The sequence below is a fragment of the Sturnira hondurensis genome, unplaced genomic scaffold (assembly GCF_014824575.4).
Source record: "Sturnira hondurensis isolate 20B ecotype Veracruz unplaced genomic scaffold, ASM1482457v3 Scaffold0006496, whole genome shotgun sequence".
NCBI classification, from domain to species: Eukaryota; Metazoa; Chordata; class Mammalia; order Chiroptera; family Phyllostomidae; genus Sturnira; species Sturnira hondurensis.
Window position 1 is genome coordinate 12130256 of NW_028079127.1, and position 24968 is coordinate 12155223.

At 43.7% G+C, this 24968-nt stretch overlaps 1 pseudogene; it reads right to left on the reverse strand.

The window, feature by feature from the left end:
- Positions 1–6763: 6763 nt before the first annotated feature.
- Positions 6764–6857, reverse strand: LOC118989696 (uncharacterized; annotated as a pseudogene).
- Positions 6858–24968: the final 18111 nt, after the last annotated feature.

Genomic DNA, 24968 nt, shown 5'->3' on the forward strand with positions numbered 1-24968 from the left:
GTGGGTTGTTAGCAGGGGCGCATGCCATCTGTGTGCCTCCACGTGGGTACAGTAGCCCAGCTTTTTCCAGAACTTCTGATTTGGCCTGGGTGTTGCCAGGACTCCATTTTGAGATCACAGAGCAGGGTTCATACCTGGGCCTGGATTCTTGACAGTCTGTGGTTCTGGGCGAGGCATGGACCTCCTGGTTTTTCTCCATGTCTCCTCAGTGGCTTTCTGCGATTTCCATATTCTTCTGCAATTGTATCCCCTTGAGTGCAGACTGGACTAAGTGACTCCAGAGGACACAGAAAAATGACCCAACATTATTTTAAAAATGTGGTTATTAAAAGTCATGGCCAAACTGGTCGATCACTTGGACCTGCTTTCTCTCTAGAACTTTCTCAGACCCGTCAGCCTGGGCAATGAGCTTCCGTGTTGTGTGTTGCTACCTGATGAGAACCACGCGGCCTCAGTCTGAGGCAGATGAGGAGAAAGAAGGAGTCAGGTCTTCAATTCACATCAACCTTGAGAGTACCCGAGTGGGCTGAGACCCTGAGTGAAGCCATCCTGCCCCAGCTGAGCCCGCAGCCCCAGGGAACTGAGACCCTGGCGGAGGTGTCTACTGGGCCATGCTGGGTTTCTCTAATGTCACTGTCACTGGCTTGATCCAGGTTTCCAGGGTCTGTTAAGGCTTAGGTTGAAGGCTTAGGTGTGTGGCTAGTAGCCATCTATGATTTGAAAAATATAGATAAACCAAAGAATAAGATAAATTACTTCTGTTATTTAAAAAATGTATCCAGGGTCACCTTGGCCCTGGCCAGGTTGCTCGGTTGGTTAGATCATTACCTCAATACACCAAGGTTGTGTGTTCAATCCCTGCTCAGGGCCCATTCAAGAATCAACCAATGAGCCCTGGCTGGTATAGCTCAGTGGATTGAGCTCGAGTCTGCGAACCACAGGATCGCGGTTCGATTCCCAGTCAGGGCACATACCTAGGTTGCGGGCCAGTTCCCAGCAGAGGACACACGAGAGGCAACCACACATTGATGTTTCTCTCCCTCTCTCCTTCCCTTCCCCTCTAAAGATAAATAAATAAAATCTTAAAAAAAAAAGAATCAACCAATGAATGTACAAATAAGTGGAAAAACAAATCAATGTTTTTCTCTCTCTCTAAAAAAAAATCAATAAAATTTAAAAAGAAAACAAAGATTATACAATACTTATAAGATTGGAAAAGGTTATATTTTAAAAGTCATCATTTATTTGTACTACCTGAGCTACTACAAATTTATTTTTAAATGATGATTTTTCTGATTTTCCCAAATAATCAAGAAAATGGAAAATTCTTTGTGGGCTCATTTTTCTTTCAATAACAAGGCTTTTACTTCCCACAACTTAAACTATGTAAGTTATATATTTTCCAACAGCTTTTTTCTTTGGTTGAGTCTTCTAAAGGACTTGAGACCAAGGAAGCAAGTCTTATGCGACAAAGATAAAGACGTCATGGGGCAGGAGAGTGCATTCTGGGGGCCAGGAAGGTAAACACGGTGTTTCTGCAACAAACAAAGTGAGTCCCAATACTTAAAACAGCTTTAGCTGGATTGAAGTGTACTCCTAAATATCCCTTTTCTATATTTTCTGATACTTCTAAATATAAATTATCATTGGCAAAAAATCATGATGAAAACTAATACCTTCATTTAATTTCCTGCCAGCTGAGGCCTGGCAGACTTGAAACGTGCTGAACTGAAGAGTGTGCAGTTTCATAACAGCAAATAAACTCAGAGAAGATGGCAGAAAGGTTACCGTGACAACCCGATCCTGGGACCTTGGGTGCAGTGGCATTGCTTCAGTGTCTGGTCGCAGAGGCTGGTGCTCCTGATTCCTGATGCAGGCAGTTTCGGGGTGCAGACAGGGGGTCTCCCTTGTGCAAGTTGAGGAAGAACAAGGACTTTGGAATCTGCAGAAGAGGGTCACATGATCTTCAGTGAAGTGACACCGAGTTCACAGGAATAATTAATAGCAGGAAATAGCATTTAGTTTAAAATGATGCCATAAAAGTAATGGAATTATTGGCTCTGTAAAAATAATTACATTGCAATTTAATAGGTAGGTATAATGGTGTAACTAGTCTTTATTCATTCAAAATACCGACTAAACCCTAGTATGTTCCAGACCCTGCACATACGAGGGGAGACAAAAATATACAGTTAATAAACAATTTGTGGTATTGAATATATTAGAACATCATAAGAACTATGAAGCCTAAATCAAGCCGGGCAGGGGGATCGGGAATGCTGGGGACAGTGGGCAGGTGGTAAGCCAATTTTAACTTGGGTTATCGGAAAAGGCCTCACAGAGAAGATGACATTTGAACAGAGTCAAAAAGGCTCATGGAGGCCTCTGCAGACATTTGGGTAAGAGCATCCCGGGCAGAGGGAATGCCCGTTCAAAGGCCCTGAGACAGAGGTATGGTCGCCACGTCAAGGGATCAGCAAGAAAACCGGAGTGGAGTGAGAAGGGGAGAAGTGAAGGGTTAGATCCAAGTGGGAGCGTGGTGAGGTTGTAGAGGGCTTTGCAGGCCACCAGAAGTGTTTTGGCCTTTAGCTGAAGAGAAATAGGCAGCCAGCCAAAGATTTTAAGGAGAGGAATGCAATGACCAGGTAGGAGGTCATAGCGACACATAAGGGGATCCATTACAGTGACTGGGGGCTAAAACTAAAAGTGAGGAAAAGTGGTCAGAGTCTGTGGATAGTTTGAAAATAGATAGAAGAGAATTTCTTGATGGATTTGATGTGGGACGTGAGAGTCAAAGATGACAAGGTTTCGGCCCCAAGCGACTGGAATAATGGCATTGCCACCACCTGAGACGGGGAAAAAGCTGTAGATGGAGTGGGTTTGGTGGTGGAGCCGGGATGCAGTGGGAGAGCAAAGTTTGCGGTATTTATCAGACGTACAAGTAGAGAAAGAGAAGACGGTTGGGTATACTAATCCAGAGTTTAGGGGAGAGGTCTGGGCTGGAGCTATAACACTGAGAGTCTCAGGGCAAATAAAAGACACAGGACTAGGTGGTTGGACCATGGGACGGAAGAGAGACCAGACTGAGCCCTAGGGCACTGTATCAGTAAGAAGATGAGAAGAAAGGATAAAACAGCAAACGGCTGAGAAGCTGGAGAGATAAAAGCAACACCAAGAGAGTGTGGGGTCCTAGAACCAAAAGAGGAAAGCATTTCCAGAGAGCGGGATGGTTCAAGGTGCTAATGGCTGCTGACAGGGTGACTGCCTTTGATCTTGGCACGTGAAAGTCACTGGTGCCTTTGACTCAGCAGCTATGAGGGTGAAGTCTGACTGGAGTCTATGCAAGAGAACCATCAAGCCAGAAATTGGAGACAGAAGGTTTTCTTTTTAGATAGAGATTTAATGTGAATAAAAACAGCATGTTTTTATGCTATCTGTGCATAAAAATATTATTCGCTATTTCTGATTATTTTGTACTGAGGTTAATTAATCTTTCAGATGCTATCCCCTATCCGTAGGACCTCCGATGAGCCAGATCTTTGCCCTTCACTTGGGATACTGATGCCTCACTGGCTACCTTGGTGTCTTTATTCAGCCTGGATAACACGCTCAGTCCTTCAGTCCGAATTCCTCACCGACATGAACTCTGAATGCCCTCTGCCCAGTGAGCCACTTCAACACACATTCTCAGCCTCTGTTTCTCGTCTCCAGTTCCACAGTTATGCTGGAGGAAGAGGCAGAACACGCGGACGTGATCTGCCACTCACCTGTCATGTCCAGCCCCCTCCAGGCCCTCGGCAAGCTGCTATATTTCCTGTATCTCTCGTTAGTTACATTTTGAATGGGTGCCAGTGACTGTTTTACTCTAGGCTCATGGGAGCATTCGCTGGCCGCGTGCTGCCTAGAAGTTTCCCCTTCCTAGCCCAAGGATGGGGTGGCTGTAAGACCCAGCAGCATGACTGCAACCCAGCACAGGGGCAGAGTTCACAGGCAAGCTAGAGAGGGGTGTGCCTTTCACACAAGGGCAGCAGCAGCTGGCGTTTGCGGGAGGACTCACAGGAACAATGCATATCAGTTTAGAAATATAGTGGGATGATCCTCTTTAAGGGTGAGCCCTGAGGAACCACAGGCAGACACTGAGAGTCCCCTTCTATATGTACAAAACCCCTGTTGCTGGTGATGGTTATTCACAAGCTGAAAGGCAAAGGGTGAGGCCCAGGGGGTGAGTAGATTGTGTCCAATTGGGCTGAAGAAAGAAGAGGATCCACATTACTTAGGGACTGAAATTTTCCTTTTGCTGCCCATGGGCCTCAGGTGTAGAGTTGAGTTAATCATACTCCTTGGTAACAGGGTTGACAATGATGAACTAAATTATTGGATGGCAGGCAGTGCCCTCTTGTGGTAGCTCCAAGTGTCCACTGGTTAGCTGAGTTAAAGGGTGTGTTCAGACCTGATCAGTGTGGCTCATTTGGTTGGAACATGATTTCATAACCGAAAGGTGGCAGAGTCCCATTCACATTGATGTTTCTCTCTCACTTCCTTCCTTTCCCTCTAAGAGCAATGAAAAACATGTCCTCGGGTGAAGAAAGGAAGGAAGAAAAGCAGCAAGTCTTGGGCATTGTAGAAGAATATTTGGGGAAAATTATGCTGAGAGTTTTAATGAATTCAAATGCAACATTAGTGTATTGCTCATACCCATTGAGCACTTTTGCATGGCCTATTTAATTTCCAGAAAATGTATTCTGTCATGTAGGAAATTCTGGTAGAGTCCTCCTATATTACCTGGCTCCTGTTGCTTATCACTTCCTGGCTCAAATGCTAGGACCCAGCAATACTAAATGCCATTTACTGTCTCAAATATGCCATGCTCTTTCTTACTTCTGTTTTCCTTTTGCTGTTCCTGAAATAGTGCCTTTACTCCTGTTAGCGGAGAAACCCTGGTTCTTCATGATGACATAGTAAAGAACTACAGATTGGCAAGCCTGCTAGCGTGCAAGCCAAGTTTATTGGTGCTAAGTTCTAATGGGAGAGCAAAAGCAGGGTGGCCAGAGGCTGAATGGCCACCACCCAGGTGGCCAGAAAGGGGTGGTTACAGGCCTGTGACCAGAGGTCCCCTGGCCAGGGCCCACTGTATGGCAAAAGAGACGAGAGGGCCAAGAGTCAAGAGAGCGAGTCCTTTGTTCTGAGGATTTATGTCATTGGTGGGATGGGGGTGAGGGAGTTACATATTGATCAACAGGTAAAGGCGGTGCCAGCTTTCCCCTGGGGAGACGAGACTGCCCAAATGTAGGTATGGGTGGGAGTCTGCTAGCCCACATCCTTACTTTGCCCCAGACTCTATTCATTTTGTGTACATGACGGGAGGCAGGCAGTTAACCAAAAAATTGTTGTATGGGCTTTTCTTCAGGCACTGTAGACCCCTCCCATTCCCCCTCCCAGGCCTTGGGATGAACACACAGTCCCAGGGTTTTCCTCTTTCCAGCTGGTGGAGGTGATGCACACGGGCTTGCAAGTGCACTATCCTGTTGTTTGGAATGCTCAGCAGCCTTACCAAATCAGGCTCAGGACTCCCTCTAGCCTCCTGTGTTAAGTTCTTTGTTAGACTGCAGTGGTCAGGGCCCTGCCTTTGTTTATCCTCTGGCTGCTCATTCTACCATACCACTCCCACCTCTTGATTATTGGTCTGGTAATTTCTACTGACCCCTTACATTTCCATGCGGTAATGTGGGAAAATGTCCCTAACCCACATGTCCAGTAAGGCGACCTCCTTATGTGCTTTCATAGCCAGAGTTTCTCAGGGGGCCCACCTAAGAGTGTGCAAAATGTCACTGGAAACCCAACTCTCACATAATTGAGCACATGCAGGGTCTGGCACAAATAATGCCCCCCCCCCTTAAATGACAAAATCTTTTATTGCAAAATCACAAGCGTGTAATTCTGTAACATAACAATATCACACTCAAGCACACGATATGACATTTCAGGTGAAATGTTCACATTAAAACTGTAAATTATCACACCCATATTATCACCCTACCAACCACACTCAAGCAGGCCTTACTTCTGCCGGACCCAGTAGAAATTGGTTCCATGTCCACTGCAAACAACACTCCTGAGTGCAGCATCTAAAGAAAAGTTAAGTAGCTGCCCTCTTTACTGCAGACCAGTTTCCATTCAGCATTTTTGCAGGAGCAATCAGGGGAGCCGACATTCTGAAGCTGACTTATATACAGTCTAGTCATATTTACAGTGAATGAGTGATATATTCTATTTTCTGAATTTAAAAAAAGTGGTTTTTTCCCCCCAAGAATGTGTGGGGTTCAGAAACCCAAAGGCAGATTTGGGAAATACTTATAAAAAAATGAAAAAAAAATTAAAATTTTTTTTTTTCAGAACTTTGATTTGCTCTGGACTTTAGCTAGTGGAAGTAATGCTCTAAACACAATTTTTGTTAATGGAGTATTTGTTTCACTAAAAAAATTCTATATGTCACAGGGCATATATCCTTGTGTAATAAAAGTGTAAAAATGTAAGTGTGGGAAGAGAGAACAAAGCTTTCAACTCCATTTGTAGGAGGTTGCTTTTTTAAAAGTTTTATTGAGACATAATTGGCATATTATTATATCTGTATTAGTTTCAGGTGTACAACATAATGACTCGACATATGTGTATGTATTGTTAAATGATCACCACAGTGAGTTTAGTAAACCTCCACCCCCTCACATAGCTAACAAATTTTTTCTTGTGGCGAAAACTTTTTTTGCCGTGTGTCCAAGGTGTGAACCAGTTACGGGCACAGACCAAAAGCCAACCTGGGATAAACAAGGAGATACTTTGTTCCTGGCTCATATGGGACAAGTTGTGATGAAAACGTTTGAGATCTACTCTATTAGCGGGTTTTAAATACACAGTGCAGTACCGTTAACTATAGTCCCTATGCTGCTGTGACATCCGGGACTTACCTATCTTATACCTGGAAGTTTGCTCCTTTTGGCCACCTTGACACATCATCCCCACCCACTGTAGTGTTTTATTTCTTAAGTGGTGTAGTAGCTATATTTATTATCTTATTCTTTGTTGTTGTTTGGTTGGCTTAGTCTTTTAAAAATAGTTTTAAAACCTATTTTCTCACATCCCTCACCACATACATTTAAATGTGTTGCGTTAATTGTCCCTCCAGGAAGCACACGTCTCTTTCTTGCCATGCCCACGGCTCTTGTACTTCCCTTCTCTCGGCACTGATGACACTGGACTGCATTTTAATTGCCTGCGCATATCTCTTTTTCTATCTCTGCCAGTGGACTGAGAACCCTTGAGGGCAGAGGTTGCTGCTTCTTCACTGTGGTCTCCGTAGCCCCAGGTGCAATGCTGACACAGAATTGGTGCTCAGGAAGGATTTGTTGAATGGGTAGGAGGCTGGATGGCTAAGGGGTAGGGTAATGTCTTCAGAGCAGTGAGTTGAGCAGTGCCGAAGTTCCAGCACATAGGTTTCCACCACTGGCTTCTTCTCTCACCCTGCTTCCTCCTAAAAAATTCTCAAGGGGCTGTTTGAGTAATCGGTCACATAGAGAATATGCTCAAATGACAAAGCCTTATCCACAGCCATTATTCCCCAAGGAAGGGCTGTCCTGGGGGGGCCCATAGAGACTCGGGTTAGTCTCCTGAGTGACTTTGGAGGAGAAGGCTAGAGGAACTCCCATTTATTCATTATCTACCATGTGCTTAGAGCCATGCTAGGCACTTCTACATACAAAACTCATTCAGTTCTCACAACCTCACCGTAAGGTAGGCGTTACTATCCCCCCATATGTGGATGAGATCGTTGAGCCTCCGAGAGGTGGTGGACCCCGACCACGTTACAAGCAGTAAGAAGTGGAGCCCAGGCTTCCCCACCCTCAGGTCTGCCTGGCACTGAAGCCCAAGTACGTTCCTTCTACCATGTACACCATGGAATGCTTTGACTTGAAAAGAAACATAGAGGTTGTTCACATAACCCACCTTTCGGTATTACAATAATGTTTTTTAAAAACGTAATTTGGGAACATTTCTTTTGCCAAATAGGACTTGTAAATTATGATTTTGCCAAGAGAAACAAAGACTGCTCAGTTATCTTTCAAGTCTTTAATTGATTGGCAACTCTTAAAATTAGCCAGGAACCTGTTTGGTGGACTGGGCGAGTGGGGCAGGCCCTGCCCTTTTACGTATCTAGGGCATGAGTCCTGGCTTCGTTCCCTGAAGCACAGGGGTTACTTTTGTTCATCTCCAAGGGTAGCTCCCTGGCCTGCTTCCCCCCTTCTGCGCCCAGGTCAACTCACTTACTTATTAACTAACATTTATGGCATGCTTGCTGTTTGCCAGGGCAAGGGCTAGGCAGTTGGTCTGGATTATCTCAGTTAATCCTAACTGTGACCCTATAAAGAGTGCCATATAATTTCAAACCCCGCTTTATCTTTGGGGAAAATGTGATGTGCCCACAGAGGCTGTAATTGGTGGAACTGGAGTGGGACCCACACCTGTGTGGTTAGAGAGCCAGTGTTTGCCCAGAGATGGCATTGCTGTCGTGGCGTATGGCGGAGATGCAGTGCTCTCTGAACGGCTGGCATTGTCACCTTCTTCTGGTCAGCATCTCCTCATAGCGCTACATGGGACAGGTTGACTTTTTTTTTTTTTTCAGTAACAGAGCTATGGTTTATGGAACTAGGCACATCTCCAGAATCACAAATCCCTTTTTTAAGTAAAGGTATTTCCTTTGTCTGAATTTTTTCAAGAGACTTCCCTTAGAAAGACCCCTTTTGTTGGGCAAACGCAGAGAATTCTTTCTGTGTTCAACAGGGGCCCTTGAGAAAAGGAACACAAGTCCTTTCATGTGAGTGGCTGTTGCCAGATCGCTCTATAACATAAGCAGGATGGTCAACGTTGAAGCCATTTTCGGAAGATCTTAGTGAACACGACTAATTTGGCGAGATTTATGTTGTGCCTAGAACTTTGCCACCCTGCATTGTTTATTTGTTTTTAAAGTAAGAGAATTTATTTCTTAGGTAACACAAGTAGAAACACCCTCAGGACTGCAACTGGAGATGCAGTGGTATAATGGAAACAGCTGTAGGAGCAATTTTTGTAGCTCTGTTTATGATCACATCTTCCTTTGGGGAGATGCGGAAGGAAAAGCAGATGTCAGCCTGTGAAATATTTTACAGAGAATTATTTATGATTATGTCACCTTGAGTAGAAGGAGAAGTAAAAAAGATACTTTATGCTTAGTTGAAATATAGGATGAATTGGGGATTTTTGGCACTGGTGAGCAAGATCTGGCCCAGTGGGTGATTAAGCCAATAGCAGGTAGGGAAGGGGGATTAGTGAGAGATTGTCGGTGCTCATATGGACAGGGGTGTGTGCGTGTGAGATGGGAGAGAACAGGGCCTGGTGCCAAGTACCTCCTAGTACATCTCTCTTAGCCTGTCAATTTTCTCCTTTTAAACAGATGGTTGTCCTTTTTTATATCTATCTCCTTCTACAAAAACATCTCCAGCTAACTCAGAGAGGCCATCTACCATGGAGCTCTAGAGAAATCCAGAGACCCCAGGCTTTTAGCCTCTGCCACTAACAAGTTGTGTGGCCTTGAGCAAGTCACCTAAACTCCCTGGGCCCTAGATACATTATCAGGAAAGTGAGTGGGTTGGTAAAAGCATAGTTCCTAATGTCTTTGTCAATACTAAATTTTCAGGGCCAGCTTTTCCATGAAATTCCATGAGATTTCTGTGCCTGTTTATATGTTGCATTTCAATGGTCATGGATGAAACTTGGTAGAGGACAGTAATTCGGTGTGGGAGAAAGTGTGGGTCTGCAGTACATGGTTTCTGTCTGCAAGATTGGCTACACTTACTGCACATTGCTGAATGTGACCGTGTTTCTTTATTCTGTAAGCTGAGCCCTGACAGACATACTCCTATCTCCTTAAAACAAATATTTGTGGAAAATTCCTGGGGTTGTTCATTCATAATAATTTTATTCCTTTTAAAAGCAACATCTATTAAATAGTCTCATAGTATTGGATAATCATTTGAATCTTATTGCATTTTAAGATCTTACTGCATATGATAATGAATGCAGCCTCTTTATATAATCATTGTCTCACTTCATTATCACTTACCTGTTTTCAAATCTGCTGTGCCAACCAAATTGTGAGGCCTTGAAGGTAGAACTTATGTATTTTTTTTCTAGTCCCTCCTGTTGAGTATAGTATTCTGACTCAGTAGTTACCATTTTTTAAAATCTTTACCTGAGGATATGTTTATCGATTTTAGAGAGAGAGGAAGGGAGAAAGGGAGGGAGAGAGAGGGAGAGCCAAAAAGAGAAGGAGCCCTGGCTGGTGTGGCTCAGTGGATTAAGTACTGGCCTCCGAACCAAAGGGTCGGAGGTTCTATTCCCAGTCAGGGCACATGCCTGGGTTGCTGGCCAGGTCCCTAGTAGGGGCACACAAGCAGCAACCACACATTGATGTTTCCCTCTCTTTCTCCACCTCCTTCCCTTTTTTCTAAAAACAAATAAACAAAATATTTAAAAAGAGAGAGAGAGAGAGGCAGCAATGTGAGAGAGAAGTATTGATCAGTTTCCTCCCATACACGCTCTGACGGGGGATCAAACCTGCGCCCTGCCCTGGCTGGTGTAGCTCAGTGAATTGAGCACTGGCCTGTGAAGCAAGGAGTCGCTGGTTCAGTTCCCAGTCAGGGCACATGCCTGGGTTGCAGGCCAGGTCCCCAGTAGGGGACACATGAGAGGCAACCACACATTGATGTTTCTCTTCCTCTCTTTCTCCTTCCCTTCCACTCTCTCTAAAAATAAATAAATATTTAAAAAACCAAAAACAAACCTGCAGCCCTTCAGTGTGTGGGATGGCGCTTTAAACAACTGAGCTACCTGGCCAGGATCCAATAGTTATCTTTTGAATAAAAGATCATTAACTCACCACTCTTACTTCATGTCACCGTTTAGACTTCGCTCACTCCCTCCAGGCATTGTGTTGAGAAGGGCACAGCAGTGTGGGTCTCATGAGCCTCACCTGAAAACCTTCTCCGGCTCCTCCTCCCTCTCACTCGTGCACTTAGTGGTAATGGAAGTGGTGTATTTCCAAAAGACCCCACAGATGATTATATCATATATATTTCTCATCTTCAGAAAGGAAAAGGAAACACACTCAAAAGTCATGCATTTCCTGGGCATTCCTCCTGTGGGTTCTGGGCTCTGTAGTTCCCAGGTCGCTCGAAACACTGAAGGGATGAATGGCAACATGCTTTGGAATAGAATGGAGACAGAGGCTTTCCCACTGTGCCAGCCTGCACGGGGACAGAGAGAGGAAAAACAGCACCCCCTCCTCTGAGTGCCTGCTCTCCTTCCCTCCGTGCCAGAGACCACATACCCGCAAACTGAAGTCTCATGCACCGGGAGTGAGCATGTTTTCAAGGGCAGTTTGTTGATGCAGCTGAGACAGATATACTGAGGAGAAAAAGGGAGTAGAGAACTATTTTATGTAAAAATAAATCTTACCAACCAGCCTTTCAAGCAATATAGCCTTTCAAATTAATATAGAACTGTTCACAAAGAAACTTTGCCAAAAGGAGAACACTTCAAGTATTTGGAAATGGCAAACCAAAGTGATGAAACTGCATGAAGTAGAAACACTGGGATTGAGTGTTAATTGAAAACAAACTGGGGCTTCCATTAACTTTGTGGAAGTTAGAGATCTTCAGCTTCAACGCCAGCTCCGTGGGGCACTTTCCCTGACCACCGGGTCTAAGTCGGCCTTCCCGTCTTCAATCACTCCTTCTGTCCTGTCACTGTCTCTCGTCATATTGCCCTGGTCCATTTTTTCCCCAGAAGGTACTATCTGAAATTATCTTATTTATTTGTTTTCTGTAGAATGTCCTCGAGGCAGCCTCTCTGTCTTACTTTCTGCTGGGCCCCAGCTCCCTGGCACGAGTAGGTGCTTGGCAAAGACTTATGAACTAAATGACAGGATGAATATTGTGCATGGTCATTGAAGACTGTTCCTTAAAACTATTTTTCAAGATGGATAAACTGTCAGGAAACAACAACAACAACAACAACAACAACAAATCACTGTTTAGGATTTGCCTCCAAAGAATTCCTGGAGAGTTGCCCTAGCAGAGAGGCAATGACACAGAGTGCAGTCAGAATACCTGACTGTGTCTCCTGTAGAACTCAGAACTGCATCCCCTAAACATCGATCCAGTGAAAGTTTCGGGATTTAGTTCCAGTTTGTGCTGACAGCACTAGGAAACACTATTTACTTGGAAACACTCATGCAGAGGGGCCCAGAATGTAGCCTAAGGATGAATATGAGATTCTTTTAAAAATAAATTTCATGCTTAAGGAATGCCTATATTTACTAACCTCAAGAATTATTTTCTTCTCTCTTCCATGAAAACACAAACATTGAAGTCTTTAAAAATCAAAGATGGCACAAAACCTGTCCCCTGGTTGCTTTACGCAGCAGCACAGAAGGCGGAGTCAAAGATGGTAGTTCTGGTTCAAACTTGGTCATTTACTAGCTTGAGTAAATCACTTAATCTCTGGGAGCCTCACTTTATTTTATTTGTTAAAAATTAAAAAAGCAGTAATTACAAACATTCTTTTTCTATCCAGGGTGGCGGACAGACTCCAGGGTTATAACCTATATGAAAATGCTTAGTAGTAGTGCTAACTATTAAGGGCTGTGAAGATATGAGCTGTGATGATAGAAAGGTGTGTCAACCTAAATAATGAGGTAAACTGAGGCAAGCTCCAATGACCAAAAATTGAGTTGATTTGGGAGTATAAAGAGGAATTGCCACTTGGGAAATGCGTGCTTTACAAGCTACAAGGGAGTCAGTGGCGGGTGTGGGGTGGGCAGTGTTTGTGGGCCGGGAGCACAAAGGGAGGAGAAGGGATTAGCTTACTGCACCAAGGTCCAAGTAGTAAGTTAATTGGCTTGAGGGTGGGGAAGGATTCTTGCTAGATGTTGATAAATCAGGAGATAAGTCTCAGTCTTCCTTAAATTGGGCATTTAGGGGATATCAGCCTTTCTTCAATCCTTAAATTCTGTTCTTCTGAAAGTCCCCATTTTTATATTCTTTGGTTCCATTTTCCATTGAAATGCTTTCACAGATGTAAGCAGATTATGACTTTGTGACTGGTGGAGAATTCTATTTCAGTGATTACAGTGAAATACTCAGCTGCCTGAAATAGTAACACTCTTTGCCTTCCAGATGAAATAAAGTGGTAAATGCCAGAAATAATGACAGAGCGGAAGCTGAAGTTATGGAGCCATTTCTGTGCTAATTGGCCAGAGTGTTTATCAGAAACTTAGCAAGTGAAATAAATACCTAGAAATCTAATTATATGGTCTCAGTATAGTAAGAGACACCAAATGGGAAAATTATGTTCTGATCCCTCCTGCTTATTTTTATTAACATTCAAACAATTAAATCTTTTCTTACTCTGCCCCTTCTCTTCCAGTCCATCAAGACTCCCTGCTTACTTTCAAAAGTCCTAGTTTCCTCATAAAAACTTTTTCATTTCTTCAGCCATCAGCCTTCATCACTTAGAATAGGCTAAAATGTTAACAATGGGTACTTCTGGGTCATAAGATTATGAGTAACATTTTCTTATTATATTTTGCTGTACTTAACAATTTTCCATAATGAGCATTAGTTCTTTTCATAGTAATAGAAAAAAACATAAATAAATAGATTTATTTGGGCTGCATTACTCAGAGTATTCTAGATACTACTAATCTTAGGAGATACCTTGCAAGAAATAAGATAGCTGACCAAATAAATTCAGGAAATACTCCTTTTCAGAGAGTCCCAAAAGACAATAGTATTTTCAACCCTTGCAAGATCCTGCAAAAAAGAAGCCTGCCTAGCTTTGTTTATCCCAGCATTTCTCCCCCACAAAACATGTTTTTCATGTAAAATCTTGAAGTATTTTGTGAAACTAACGACTCACAGAATAGGCAATGTTTTAGTATAGAAATGCTCTATCTGGGACATCGTTGTACTAAAAATTATTGGTTATTTATCTGAGATTGAAACTACCTCAAATTTATTAACACTGGGCCTATGGAGCACACTATGAGTAATGCCCCTTTATGCAACGTGTGATGGCCCACGGCCCATTCGCATTTCCTGGAAAGCTCACGAGAAATGCACAGTGTCAGGCTCCGCCACAGACCTGCTGAGTCACAGGCTGCATCGTGTCAAGATCGCTAAGTGAAGTGCCCACATGTTCAAGTTTGAGAAACCCTGGTGAAAAGAACTCCTGACACGATGTTTTCAACTTTGGCTGCACAAGCTTTAAAAATATGCAGGGCTAACACTCAGAGCATCGGACTTAGGTGATCTGAGGCACACTCTTAGGCATTACTATTTTTAACACCCCCTCACTAACACCCCAAAGGATTATAACATGTAGCTGCAATACTATGATGTAAAGGAAATATATAAAATTTCAAAAAAAGAAATATATGTTTGGTCATTCAGACAACCAAAATATATTTCTCATATATACAAGTATATTTGGTCTTCACCCATGGTTCCTGACTCAAAATTCCCCAAACCCTTGGAATTTCCTGAGTGATGAGAGCAATGAGACCACCTTTTGTTATAAACTTTGGTCTCTTGTCCTCAATTCCTGGAAGTGCTTCGGAGCTATAAAGGTGGTTTGGGTGTTATTCATAACAAGCCCCTCTCTACCACAACTGGGTTCGGGCTAATGATGTGACTCTTGGAAATCACTAAAGATGGGGGACTGGTTGTCAGATGAACCACCCACGTGATTCGAGGGTTGGAACTTTCATTCCCACACCACAGCCTCTGAGAGGGGAGAGGGCCTGGAGGTTGAATGGGTCCCCATTAGGCAATGACTTAATGAAAGCTCCATAAGAGCCTAAGGAGAGGGTTCCGACAGTGTCCATGTTGGTGAGCGTGTGGAGGTGCTGGCAGAGTGCTCCGAGAGAGCGTGGAAACCCCGGGCCCTTGTCCCCATGCCTCGCCCTATGCGCCTCTTCCATCTGGCCAGTTCTGAGTTAAATCCTTTTCTAAGTCACTGGTAGTATGGTAAGTAAAATGTTTCTGAGTTGTGAGCCACTGTAGCAAATTAACTAAACCTGAGAAGCGGGTTGTGGGAGTTTGATTTATAGCTAGACAGTTGCCAGTACAGGGGGGACCTCTACTGGCATCTGAGGTGGGAGGGAGGGGGCCAGTCTTGTGAGACTGAGCACCTAATCTGTGGTATCCGATGCTATCTCCAGGTGTATAATGTCAGAATTGAATTGAACTGAAGGACACCCAGCGGGTGTTGGAGAATGCGAGGAACTGGAATTGGGTATCGAGACTTTAGTAGCCAAGGTGCAACCTTTATTTAAAGTTGGGGACTCAACCAAGATGGTCTTTATCAGAACTACCTGTGGGGAGTCTGAGCCCAACCCAGGTCTAGTGAACCAAAATCTTCAGGTGTGTCTGCAACTTCAGAAAGCATCTGGTACAATTCTGCTATAGACCCTCTCTCCAGTTGAGAACCATTAACATGTCGGACCCCTGAAATGGAGTTGCTGCTACCTGGCCACCCAGTTATTGAGGGAAGAAGGTCCACCCATGGGAACGCGGCATTCAGCTTAGGTTAGTCTTGATTTCCCCCCTGTTCCCCTGGCACCTGCAGAGCCACAAGTGGGAGGTCACAAAAAAACAAGGCAGCGTAGCCTTCAACCACCAGAGGGAATTCTGTGAATGTTCTAATTTCTGTGAAGAACTGCTGTGATGCCTGAGGATGAAGGTGTTTACTGTCTTCTACCAGATTAAATCATTTGTTTTGACTGTTGGGATGTGAAATGGCACCCCACAAGTGTATTTAGAGTACTGAAAGAATTATGAAATGGTTCTGGCAGAAGTGGGGAATGATTGAACTAATCCTGGTGTGTATTATCCAGTGCAGATAATGCAAAACCCAGCTACAGGGAATGTCAGAAAGTGTCTGCCAGGTACGTCGGATCCCTGGGCTGACAAATGGGCTAACAGTGATAGTTAAAGAATCTTATCTTTTTCTCCAGCAGCACAGGGTAATTGAGTGCGAATCTTGAAAAGAGGCAGACAGAATTCTAGTCAAAGAAAATAACGTGCTAAATTGATTAAAATCATGTGGATTTCTTCTGAGATTGAGCCTTCAAAATGTCTTAGTCTGTCTTTTAGTTAGTTATTTTGCCACTTCTTTCAGAAGAAACTGGATGCCAGTTTAGGGCAGGAGAGTCAGAATCTGGGGAAATTCCTTGACAAGATGAATAAGGGCAACTGAGACTAGATACTTAAACAAGGCCAAACAATTTGAGCAATTTACAGCCAGCTAATGAATCAGAAGGTTTTATCTTCCTTAACCAAGGACACTTAGGAGCAAATGGTTTACACATTCCAGACCATCTCAGGACAGAATGTCCTAGGTCCTCGTCCCCCTTTGATGACATTCTTTAAAAAAGAACTAACCAGAAAATAACCCCTGGCCCCACAGTACACACATTTTGTTGGATCAACACATTGAAGGACACACCTGAAAAGCTAATGAGTATTCTGTTAAGACACTCCCCTGAGATTTCCCCCTAGGATTCCAGCTGGCCAAAGGAAGATAAAACACTTCAAGACAAAGGACACCTGGAGGGCTCGCACTAGAGCATGACCATGCCTTGAGTTTCTGCTGTTTTTCTCCTAAACTCTAAGGGACCCCCTGAGACTTCCAACCACAGGAGCAGTGGCCAGTGGCCACTCATCCTGGGCTAACCCTCTGAACCTGTCTCCAAGGTCCCCTTTCTCTCTGACAGCCTCTCTCCTGTTGCGTCTTCTACCTTAAGCCCTTCCTTTGTTTCACTGTCCCCAGCTTTAATAAACATACTCTCCCTTCCAAGTGCTAATGAGGTCTGACCCTGCTTAGCTTCTGAGATCAGAGAAAATCAGGCATGTTTAGAATGGTATGGCCATAGTCAACATACTCGTGAAAGCACCTGGACTTGTGTCATCAAATCTTTTCTGCAGGAAGTCAAGAACCCACCTATCACTGGGAAGCCCGAGGCAGACCTGCTGTGGGCCCAGGCCCCATCTGGTAATAAGCTAATTAACACTTTTCTCATTCTTGGATTTGCTTTCCTTTTAGTTAAAAGAAAGAAATGCTTGAGTTCCTTGAGGAAGGATAAGAAGTGAGATATAAATGTAGTAATAGCTGAGAAAGTGTCTTTGTTAGAAGCAAATAGGCCTGTCTCTGGGCTTATGACCATGTTGATGGCCTGGAGGCTTAAAGGCAAATTCTTGTGGTTGATGACATTGATACAAGGCAGCCAGGGGACCATTTAGTTCAAAGGAGGTAAGCTGTACTTCTATTCCTTTTTAGAAGTTCCATTCAATTGCCCCCAAGGCTGAAATGTTTGAGGGTTTTATTCAGGTTAAATGCGTGTAGTTTACTATCTTTATGTTGTGTTAAATCCTCCTTTAACTGCAAAGGTGCTTAAGGACCATCTGGGGATCTTGTTAAAATGCAGTTTCTGATTGAGTAAATCCGATGTGGCCTGGGGTTGTGCATTTCTAACAGGCTCCTAGCTCCTGTCAGTGCTGCTGGCCTGCAGACTTGGTTAAGCTATGTGTATCAGTTAGGGTGTTCTAGAGAGAACCAACAGTGTAGATGTGTGCGCGCGCGCGTGTGTGTGTGTGTGTGTGCACACGTGTGTGTGTGTGTGTGTGTGTGTGTGTGTGTTGACAGAGAGGTATTACTTTAAAGAATTGTCTCAGGCTATTGTGGGGGTTGGCAAGTTCAAAGTTCATAGGACAGAGGCTGGAAATTCAGGCAGGAGTTAATCCTGAAGTCTCCAGGCAGAATTCTTCCCCAGAAGATCTCAGTTTTTGCTCTTAAGGCCTTTTAACTGGTTGCCTGAGGCCCACTCACATTATTGAAGGTAATCTCCTTTACTTAATCCCCTTTACTTAAGGTCAACTGATTGTGGATGTTAACCACTTCCACAACATACCTTTACAGCCACACCCAGATCAGTGTTTGAGTAAATGATTATAGGGCAGCCACTTTGATCCATAAAACTAACCATTGCACCTTGTAACTCTTCCTTGAAAGGACTGTTTCCAAATACGTCTAATCAGCAAAACAGATGAAATCCTAAATACTCTGTTTAAATTAGGAACCTGATCCTGGAGCCTGGCCACTCATTCCCGGGATCCTGCCCATTCCCAGCTCCTACCTGCTCCCCTAAGGAACATCATTTCAAATCATTGCCTTATATTTCTTCACCTGTAAAGTGCAGATAGTAAGTAGTACTGCTTGACTCAGGATTCAATTAGAGCATCTGAGGGGAAAAAAAACCCATTTAACACAATGCCTGGCACTATTGTGGGCATTTTTTACACATCAGCAGCTTTTGGTACTATTGATATTAATCAGAACAATTTCAAAATCATTCTTGCAAAGACATAAAAACTTGAAATATTTCAGTATAAAGCTTAGTGGGCTGCTAGGATGTATTTCCCCCTCTCCTTTTACTGCTGGCTTTTGGTGGCCAAGTGGTCCAGCTTCCCTTACCGCCACTGTTTAAGAAAGTTTCCATTCAATGTAACACATTTCTAACCTAAATTATTCATTGCAGCTATAGTTAATGCCAACAAGAGCAGAGCAGCACGCAGGCAAGGTGGAGTGAGTAGCTATGAGTGGTGATGCCAACATTTGGTTTTAGACAAATTTGGGCTCAAGCTCAAGTTCCAATTAGTTACTGAATGCCTATAAGCCCTATTATTATTTTTGTCTATAAAGTGTAGTAATACTTCATAGGGTTGTTTTGAGGATTGAAGAAAACAAATCATGCAAGCATTCAGTAAGTGTAAGTTACTGCTCTTGGGTTAGGAAAAGAGAGCTGGAGCGAAGCCAGGCCCAGGCCCTCCCAGGGATCACCGGGCGATGGTGCCCATAGGATACCACACGGAGGTTCTAAGCAGAAGAACAATAAATCATGTGCAGCCCTGTTCAAATTGTTCCAGGGGTTTCCTGGGGTACATCTCCCTCACAGCTGTGATGCTGTAGGCAAGGTCATCTCTCTAAGCTGTTGTTCTCTGTAACTTGGAGTCCCAGAACCTACCTCATGGGGACTTTTTTCTCAATAAACTTTTAATTCTGGAGTAATTTTAGATTAACAGAAAAATTGCAAAGATAGCATAGTTTTCCCTTAAATCTCTCACCCAGCTTTCTCCATTGTTTACATCTTATATTATCATGATACATTTGTCAAAATCAACAAACTGACACTGGTAAATTATTATTAAGTAAACTCCAGGCTTTGTCTTGATTTCCCTGGTTTCAGCATTCGTGGCCTCGTTGCATTTCAGGACCCAATCCAGGAAACCACATTTAATTTCGTTGTTTTTTTTCTCCCCAATCTCACCGTATCTACGACAGCGTCTCAACATTTCCTTATTTCCCATGACCTTAAGAGCCTTAAGGAAAATTGTCACAGAACCCTGCCTGTGCCGTTCGGGAACAGCTGTGGGGTTCCACTGCCTGCCTCCAAGAAGTGGGCCTCCGGGGGCAAGAGTTTGGTGAGAAAGGGAATGGGTTGTTTATTTAAAGGTTATACAGATTCAGAATAATGGCGGAATTCTGCTGTTAAGTCCCATTCCCTTTAAAACATCCAAAAATACAGAGTCCTGCCTCCCTTTGCCAACCCAGGCCGGGTTCAGGATATACCAGTTGAAGGTACCGTCTTTCCACACAGCAGAGGTCCACGGGGCAGCATTTCCCGTCACAGCTGAGCATTCCGGGCGTCCCCCCCCACGAATCCATGCTTGATTGGGCAGGTAATTCCCAGCACCGTCAGCCGTGCTGCCCGCGTTCTCCAGGCAGGTTTCCCAGCGGCCTCCTCTTTCTCACCCCAGGTCTTAATCCAAAACCACGTGGCAACTCCTTGCACGCCAGACCTCATGGTGGACGTGGGTGGAGGGCCCTCTACAACTTTCAAGTTGGATGCATGGCTGCACCCTCATGGCTGGCCCCCTTCTTGGCTGCTCACCCTTATTTTTAATGCTCCCCAAGAGCTTCCTACGAACCTCATACTCGGCACTATACTTTCTGAAAGTCACCTAACCTTTCGCTGGGTGGCAGCACAGCTTCCCTTCAGGAAAGACTTGCCACGGTGATGCACAGTATCTTAAACACCGTATGGTCGCTCTCCCTTCCCCCATCTCCCAACCATGGGCCCTGGGGATATCTTTGGGAACCCCTCACTCTGCACCCTGTTTCAGTATGGCCAGGTATCTTATAGAATGTCCCCTAGTCTAGGTTTGTCTGATGTGTCTCTCAGGGTTAGACTGCCGTTACCCCATAGAGTTCTCATGGAGAGTCTCAATGAGAGAATCTATAAAGCACTTAGGATCCTATTTGGCAGGTATTTTTATTATTGATGTGCATTTTCAGGACAAAAGGGCAAAACTGAGTTGTGGTTTTGAAAGCAGGGTCGGCTGCCAGAAGCCTGGGCCCAAGTCCTGCAGCTCTCTACCTACGTGCCCCTGGGCACGTTATTAACCTCTGTTTTGCTCTTCTACCAGTAACAATAATAGCACTTTCTTCACATGGTCATTGTGAGGAGTGAATTAATGTACATGCAAACTGATTGATGTAAAGTGCTTACTACGTTCTGGGCACCTAACAGGCTCCTTTACTTTCTACTGCTAACTTCACTGATAATAACAGTGTGAGGTCATCTCTACCTCATTCATCTTTGAGATAATTCTGCATCTTTGTGTAGTTATACATCTCCAGTGCTGATGCCTGTGGAAGACAAAGTGCTTTGAGAGTGCCAATCCAAAGTGTTGTTGTGAACACAGGTCCTTTGGCAGATTTCAGAACCACAAGAAACGTCTTTCAGTAGCAACCCTCATGAGGTTCCTCGCAGAATTCTCTGCTTCCACGTCAGCCCCATCAGAGAGGTAGAGAGGGTCCCGGATCAGGCAAACACCTGGAGGAGAGCAGCGGTGCAGAGCAGGGCCTCCTGCTGCAGAGCTGGGAGCCTGGGCTCCGTGGGGCTACCCCACATCTTCTCATCATCACCAAGGTCAGATTTCAAGCAGGGGTCTATTGTGCAGTCACATGGAGGACGACTCAGTTACACAACAGTGTAGTTTAATCCTGGGACAACCTTAAAATTATGCAATTAAAGGCTTCACTTGAATGAAGTGTCAGAGCATACTATTTAACAATAAATCAAAAGGGATAGTTAAAAAAAAAGTAAAGGGAAAGAGTGAAACAATAAGCCTGGGAAGAAAAGGAAAATTGAAACCCGCAGCCTCCCTCTGCCCACTTCCTGCGGTCTCATTCCTGTGGGGCCTTTTTGTCTAGTCTTATTTGTCTTGCTCACATGATAATGCCCTGGGGCAAGAAGGGTGTCACCTTGATTTCAGTGCAGCTCCCACACTGAACAATCCCTTGGACGTTAAAAACGGCAATAACAATCGCATAGCACTCAGTTTCGTCCTAAGGGGTCTTCTTTACCTCTTAATATTTTACCCATTCTTGATGCACTGTTTTGAAGTGTGTTATACATTTGAACATTTTAATCTTCCCAGATAGCTCAGGAAGTGAGGGGGTGGCAGGTATTTATTGTTTAATAAATACTGAGTGCTAGACACTTGAAATCCCTCAGGAAGAAAACAGATCGAGACAGACAGCACTCATGCGCGAAATGAACAAGTATATTGTGTGGTGTGTGAGGAGGTGAGAGGTGCTATGGAGAAGAGGACAGCAGAGGGGCATTGGGAGCAGGGAGGGGTGAGGATGGAGGGGTGGCTTCTCTATTCTCCCCATTTGCCAGTGGGGGCGCTGCATTAGGGGAAAAGCACTCATCTCTCTCCCTGACTTTTCCCAGTCTTAGCTCTAAGTTTTGTCTAGCTGTCACTGACCCCTTGTTATATTTCCCCCACTTTTAAAAAAGACCTTATTTTTATTTATTTTTAGAGAGAGGGGAAGGGAGGGAGAAAGAGAGGGAGAGAAACGTTGATTGATTGCTTCTCACAGGTCCCCAACTGGGGACCCGGCCTGCAACCCAGGTATGAGCCCTGACTGGGAATCAAACTGGTGACCTTTGGGTTCGAAGGCCGCTCTCAATCCACGGAGCCACACTAGCCAGGGCATATTTCCCTTTTTAATGGGAAGAGTGTTAAATGCAGTTCAGTACTTCTCACTGGAGCCAAAGTTTCTGTAATTGATTGGTACCTACCTCAGTGGCATGCTTGTCTGTGTGACCTTGGGCAAATTAACTTCCCTTTGCTTTGACCTCCCCAGCTATAAAACTTATCTCCCTCACAGGGCTATAGAGAGAACTAAACATGCTTAGAGATGTGTCTGATACATAGCAAACACTCAGATGTTAGCTTGAAAAATGTGGTGTCCAGCCCTGATTGGTCGTAGTTCACTTGGTTAGGTGGTGTTAAGCAAAAGGTTTCCTGGTCAGGGCACATGCCTGGGTTGTGGGTTCGTTCCCTGGTTCCCTTGTTACTAGAGGCAACTGATTGATGTTTCTCTCCCTCTGTTTCTCCCTTCCTTATCATCTCTCTAAAAAATATATAAATAAAATCTTTTTTTTTTTTTTTTTTTTTTTTTAAAGATTTTATTTATTTATCTTTAGAGGGGAAGGAGAGAAGGAGGGAAACATCAATGTATGGTTGCCTTTCGTGCGTCCCCTGCTGGGAGTTGGCCTGCAGGGAACTGGCCTGCAACCCAGGCATGTGCCCTGACTGGGAATTGAACTGCGATCCTCTGGTTCGCAGGCCTGTGCTCAATCCACTGAGCTACACCAGCCAGGGCAAAATAAAATCTTTTAAAAAATATGGTGTCTATATACTGTGGGGAGGGGCAGAATCGGGAGTAGGGGAGTGTCTGCTATTCTGTAAATGAGGGTGGCAAGAAGTACAAGGCCCATTTCTGTCTCTAAATATCCCTACACACCCCCAAACCCACCCACATGGGTCTCCCTCCCTCAAGAACCCAAGGTATGAGCTTGGTTTTCCCTCTTACTCATTCAACAGCTGCACTGAGACATATTAATACCGTGTTTGGGGCCAGAGGCTGCTTCAAAACTAAGCGGCTCCACTTTTACCCCTGGTTTGCTCCCAAGAAACACTCTTCTTTTCTGATTGTTTTCTGTATTTTTTAAAAAATAAATTCTCACATCACTATTTCATTTCTAATTTAAATTTAATCACATAAAACATAGGCATTTGGTTTATCGTATGGTTGCTGTATGTCAGATCATTTTCTGATGTTTGGCCTGTATTTTGTTACTATTAACAATGATACCCCACACCCCACTTTCATAAAATAAAACAAGTAGCAAAACTTAAAACATTGAAAAGGGATGAAATAGGTCAACCATTTTGGATTGGAGAGAATATTCATCATTTAATCTGTTCCCAGGATTTTTACAAATATAGTCTACTCTAAAACAGAATATAATACATTGAAGTCAAAACTCAAAAGGGTAGCTCAAGAATTAACACAGACTAGCAAACAAACTCAGTGTATCTAGGCATACTGACATAGCTTATTTCCTGAGTGTTGAGTCTCAAGGACTCTCCTATAGGAAATTATTAAGCTTAGTTCAAGGTCTAAGATTGAGATAAAAGAAAAAAGAAAAGAATGTTCCTTGAAGTGGAAGGTCAAACACATGTAATGCATCTCTGTNATAGAGAGAACTAAACATGCTTAGAGATGTGTCTGATACATAGCAAACACTCAGATGTTAGCTTGAAAAATGTGGTGTCCAGCCCTGATTGGTTGTAGTTCACTTGGTTGGGTGGTGTTAAGCAAAAGGTTTCCTGGTCAGGGCACATGCCTGGGTTGTGGGTTCGTTCCCTGGATGTTTCTCTCCCTCTGATTCTCCCTTCCTTATCATCTCTCTAAAAATATATAAATAAAATCTTTTAAAAAATATGGTGTCTATATACTGTGGGGAGGGGCAGAATCAGGAGTAGGGGAGTGTCTGCTATTCGGTAAATGAGGGTGACAAGAAGTGCAAGGCCCATTTCTGTCTCTAAACACCCCTACAGACCCCCAAACCCACCCACATGGGCCTCCCTCCCTCAAGAACCCAAGGTGTGAGCTTGGTCTCCCCTCTTACTCATTCAACAGCTGCACTGAGACATATTAATACCATGTTTGGGGCCAGAGGCTGCTTCAAAACTAAGCGGCTCCACTTTTACCCCTGGTTTGCTCCCAAGAAACACTCTTCTTTTCTGATTGTTTTCTGTATTTTTTTAAAAATAAATTCTCACATCACTATTTCATTTCTAATTTAAATTTAATCACATAAAACATAGGCATTTGGTTTATCGTATGGTTGCTGTATGTCAGATCATTTTCTGATGTTTGGCCTGTATTTTGTTACTATGAACAATGATACCCCACACCCCACTTTCATAAAATAAAACAAGTAGCAAAACTTAAAACATTGAAAAGGGATGAAATAGGTCAACCATTTTGGATTGGAGAGAATATTCATCATTTAATCTGTTCCCAGGATTTTTACAAATATAGTCTACTCTAAAACAGAATATAATACATTGAAGTCAAAACTCAAAAGGGTAGCTCAAGAATTAACACAGACTAGCAAACAAACTCAGTGTATCTAGGCATACTGACATAGCTTATTTCCTGAGTGTTGAGTCTCAAGGACTCTCCTATAGGAAATTATTAAGCTTAGTTCAAGGTCTAAGATTGAGATAAAAGAAAAAAGAAAAGAATGTTCCTTGAAGTGGAAGGTCAAACACATGTAATGCATCTCTGTGATATGATAATCTCATCTATCCTTTACACAATGATAAAAACAGAGTCAGACAAACAAAGCAGAGTCGTAATGATTCCTTCTGTAGCTCTCTAGTTCTCACACA